The following is a 5,000-nucleotide window of genomic DNA, read 5'->3' on the forward strand; positions in this document are numbered from 1 at the left end:
CACCCCAACCGCCCAAATCGCAACCCAAGCGGATGAACGGCGGACTCTTCCCGCACTCGTACGTTGCAATCCACCCCTATATCTTGCGTTTCATGACGAGTTATATCCAATATGCCAAATTCCCGCTGTCCCTATACATGCTGTAAGTCTGTGCACACAATATGAACCACACCTCAGCGAGACACTCCATCACACATTACTCTCTGCCTGTAACAGACACAGATACGATATGTAAGCACCAGCATGGACCAACGTCCGGTGCATCCTCTCCGCCACAGTACACCATCCACACTATGATAACCACACCAGGGGGTCCAATTATAAAATAGAATATCCCACCCGTCCAACATCCACAATTGCTCAGATAAGCCACCAACACCCACACATGTCCTACACAGGGGTGCACCCAACACCACCACACTGCCTCCTGTTACGGCACAGAAACAATGGCAGGAATGAATCACACAGGTCTGCCACTCCCTTGCCGCAACCACAGACGCGGCGCGCCTCCAGTCACGAGCGAAAAGCGCATCCTGACGAGACAGAACTGCTGTGACATACTGACGCTGCCTCAGACATTCACTTACAATGATCACTACCAACGAACCTGCCCCCCCCCCCCCCCCCCCAAACACACTATCTCTTACCATGTTGTGTACTGTAATCCAACCCATTTTGCACCTTAACCTAACCAAATTTGTAACGCAATTTGTACCGCAATGTAACGCAATTTGTACCGCAATGTAACGCAATTTGTACCGCAATGTAACGCAATTTGTAACGCAACTTGTGTCTTAACCTAACCCACGTTGTGCCTTAACCTAACCCACGTTGTGCCTTAACCTAACCCACGTTGTGCCTTAACCTAACACACGTTGTGCCTTAACGTAACCCACGTTGTGCCTTAACGTAACCCACGTTGTGCCTTAACGTAACCCACGTTGTGCCTTAACGTAACCCACGTTGTGCCTTAACGTAACCCACGTTGTGCCTTAACGTAACCCACGTTGTGCCTTAACGTAACCCACGTTGTGCCTTAACGTAACCCACGTTGTGCCTTAACCTAACCCACGTTGTGCCTTAACCTAACCCACGTTGTGCCTTAACCTAACACACGTTGTGCCTTAACGTAACCCACGTTGTGCCTTAACGTAACCCACGTTGTGCCTTAACGTAACCCACGTTGTGCCTTAACGTAACCCACGTTGTGCCTTAACGTAACCCACGTTGTGCCTTAACGTAACCCACGTTGTGCCTTAACGTAACCCACGTTGTGCCTTAACCTAACCCACGTTGTGCCTTAACCTAACCCACGTTGTGCCTTAACCTAACCCACGTTGTGCCTTAACCTAACCCACGTTGTGCCTTAACGTAACCCACGTTGTGCCTTAACGTAACCCACGTTGTGCCTTAACGTAACCCACGTTGTGCCTTAACGTAACCCACGTTGTGCCTTAACGTAACCCACGTTGTGCCTTAACGTAACCCACGTTGTGCCTTAACGTAACCCACGTTGTGCCTTAACGTAACCCACGTTGTGCCTTAACGTAACCCACGTTGTGCCTTAACCTAACCCACGTTGTGCCTTAACCTAACCCACGTTGTGCCTTAACCTAACCCACGTTGTGCCTTAACCTAACCCACGTTGTGCCTTAACCTAACCCACGTTGTGCCTTAACCTAACCCACGTTGTGCCTTAACCTAACCCACGTTGTGCCTTAACCTAACCCACGTTGTGCCTTAACCTAACCCACGTTGTGCCTTAACCTAACCCACGTTGTGCCTTAACCTAACCCACGTTGTGCCTTAACCTGCTCTGTAATTGGCATATGACACGTTACATTAATCTAGTGTTGTCTAACCACAACCCTCTGAATATAGTTCGCTACTCGCACCGCCCACCCTCTTGTGTGTCGTTTCATGTTGAACACTTCGCAAGTGTTGCTTACTTTTTACATGCTCCCGCTGTACACTGTAATGTGGACAACTGCAGGATGTACATCGCCCCCCCCCCTCCACCCTGCCTTCGCACGCTGGTCGTTCAGGTGCTTGCGTGTTCAATGCCCTTCGCAGCTGTTCACTGGCATTCGCATGTCGAAGCGCTCAGTCTACGTCGTGGTACGGCCTGTGTCCACTGTCCGCTGATATCGTAAGCTTAATCCTCACATTGTACTGCACATAGGTCCGTATGTACTGAATGATACGCTGTGGCACATGTGTGACCGTACGACTGCGCCCAACAACAGCGAACCATACGGTCCAAATGTTGTGCACTCAGCCACGTGCCGTCTCCCCATAACAGCTACATTGCAGTGTGGTACGCCATAGAGACGTGTGGGAGTAACGGACGCCCTGGATGGCGATCAGCATGAGCCGTCTGTTGATGTAGTGGCGCGTGTATTCAAACGTAGTCGTCTCTTCTCACACAGTGTGATAGCATGGTGCACCGCGTTCCACATCTGCGACATGGTACAGATGCTGGTTGACAGTCGGTCTCGTAATGGACATCGCATACGTAGGGGGCCACCTCCCACGTGTTCTCTAGTCGTGCACATTTTGTTGCGTGTATGTGGGCAGACGTAGTGTGTCGTGACACCTAACAGACAGGTATGCAATAATCGTTGCATTTGCAAACTGGGATGGACGTCTACGTTTGCTGGTGACGTGACGCAACGCAAATGAACAACTGGTAAACCCATTGTGGTGCGGTTGTTGTTGCTGGAGGTAAATCAGTAAGGGCAAATCTGTGTGTGAAGCGATACGCGGCGGTGGCTGGGTGGGACCGTCCCCGGCCGGTGAGGGGGGGCCGCCCGGCGTGCTGGCCGCGCGGTGCGTGGGCGCACGCGCTACAGCCGGCTGGTGGGGGCGCCCAGTGGCAGGCGCGCCGGCCGACGGACGCGGCAGGCGGCGCAGCTGCGCGCCGGGGCACCCTGCGCGCGGCGCCGGGCGGCCAAAGTGGGTCCTCGCGGGCCCGGTGCGAAGCGCGGTGGACATCTGCAGTGTGCTGGTCCGACTGAGGACTGTGTGCGTTGAGGATGCGCCGCCGCCCGGCACTCGGCGCCGCGACGCCGTCTGCTGCTCGGTCGCCCCAGCGGTTCTCGCTGGTGGTTTGTATCGCAGTTGTGCAGACGTGTTGGCACGTGCGCTGTGCTGGGAGAGTTCGCTTCGGCACCCACGTGGGGCCTTTGCCCTTCTGTGGCGCTGGCGTTGGAGCTGCCGGTCACCGTAGGTGGCGCGTGTTGTCTCCCGCCGGCAATGCCACGACAGCACGCTCCCGGGCCTCTGTCGGCAGCGGCAAGCTCAGTTGGGAGCACGGGTGGTCGCACCTAAAGCGTCTACTCGCCTAACTCCGGGCGATTGCGCCTCTCTCGAACCCGACCAAGTACTTAGGACGGCGCTGCGCGCCGCCGGGACCTGAGAGGGTTTCGAGGTGTATTGTGCAGGGGAGCTCAGCCTCCTCCTGTTTGCAGAATAATTGAGCGGACGCTTGCGTGTTCGCGCGGGCCCCTGAGACACACTCCCGGGCGGCCGGCTGCTCAGCTCTAGTTGACGCAGCTCCCTGGTTGATCCTGCCAGTAGTCATATGCTTGTCTCAAAGATTAAGCCATGCATGTCTCAGTACAAGCCGCATTAAGGTGAAACCGCGAATGGCTCATTAAATCAGTTATGGTTCCTTAGATCGTACCCACGTTACTTGGATAACTGTGGTAATTCTAGAGCTAATACATGCAAACAGAGTCCCGACCAGAGATGGAAGGGACGCTTTTATTAGATCAAAACCAATCGGTCGGCTCGTCCGGTCCGTTTGCCTTGGTGACTCTGAATAACTTTGGGCTGATCGCACGGTCCTCGTACCGGCGACGCATCTTTCAAATGTCTGCCTTATCAACTGTCGATGGTAGGTTCTGCGCCTACCATGGTTGTAACGGGTAACGGGGAATCAGGGTTCGATTCCGGAGAGGGAGCCTGAGAAACGGCTACCACATCCAAGGAAGGCAGCAGGCGCGCAAATTACCCACTCCCGGCACGGGGAGGTAGTGACGAAAAATAACGATACGGGACTCATCCGAGGCCCCGTAATCGGAATGAGTACACTTTAAATCCTTTAACGAGTATCTATTGGAGGGCAAGTCTGGTGCCAGCAGCCGCGGTAATTCCAGCTCCAATAGCGTATATTAAAGTTGTTGCGGTTAAAAAGCTCGTAGTTGGATTTGTGTCCCACGCTGTTGGTTCACCGCCCGTCGGTGTTTAACTGGCATGTATCGTGGGACGTCCTGCCGGTGGGGCGAGCCGAAGGCGTGCGACCGCCTCGTGCGTGTTCGTGCGTCCCGAGGCGGACCCCGTTGAAATCCTACCAAGGTGCTCTTTATTGAGTGTCTGGGTGGGCCGGCACGTTTACTTTGAACAAATTAGAGTGCTTAAAGCAGGCAAGCCCGCCTGAATACTGTGTGCATGGAATAATGGAATAGGACCTCGGTTCTATTTTGTTGGTTTTCGGAACCCGAGGTAATGATTAATAGGGACAGGCGGGGGCATTCGTATTGCGACGTTAGAGGTGAAATTCTTGGATCGTCGCAAGACGAACAGAAGCGAAAGCATTTGCCAAGTATGTTTTCATTAATCAAGAACGAAAGTTAGAGGTTCGAAGGCGATCAGATACCGCCCTAGTTCTAACCATAAACGATGCCAGCCAGCGATCCGCCGCAGTTCCTCCGATGACTCGGCGGGCAGCCTCCGGGAAACCAAAGCTTTTGGGTTCCGGGGGAAGTATGGTTGCAAAGCTGAAACTTAAAGGAATTGACGGAAGGGCACCACCAGGAGTGGAGCCTGCGGCTTAATTTGACTCAACACGGGAAACCTCACCAGGCCCGGACACCGGAAGGATTGACAGATTGATAGCTCTTTCTTGATTCGGTGGGTGGTGGTGCATGGCCGTTCTTAGTTGGTGGAGCGATTTGTCTGGTTAATTCCGATAACGAACGAGACTCTAGCCTGCTAAC

General features: G+C 53.8%; 1 non-coding gene across 1 annotated transcript in view; it reads left to right on the forward strand.

Annotated features, from left to right (window-relative positions):
• Window positions 1-3,556: 3,556 nt before the first annotated feature.
• The window catches only part of LOC126113621 (small subunit ribosomal RNA), a 1,909-nt gene continuing 465 nt past the window's right edge, over window positions 3,557-5,000 (forward strand). The window contains exon 1 of the ribosomal RNA XR_007524918.1: window positions 3,557-5,000. This exon is cut by the window's right edge and continues 465 nt beyond it. This is a non-coding gene — a ribosomal RNA (small subunit ribosomal RNA).

Source organism: Schistocerca cancellata, unplaced genomic scaffold (genome assembly GCF_023864275.1).
Source record: "Schistocerca cancellata isolate TAMUIC-IGC-003103 unplaced genomic scaffold, iqSchCanc2.1 HiC_scaffold_258, whole genome shotgun sequence".
In the NCBI taxonomy this organism is placed as follows: domain Eukaryota; kingdom Metazoa; phylum Arthropoda; class Insecta; order Orthoptera; family Acrididae; genus Schistocerca; species Schistocerca cancellata.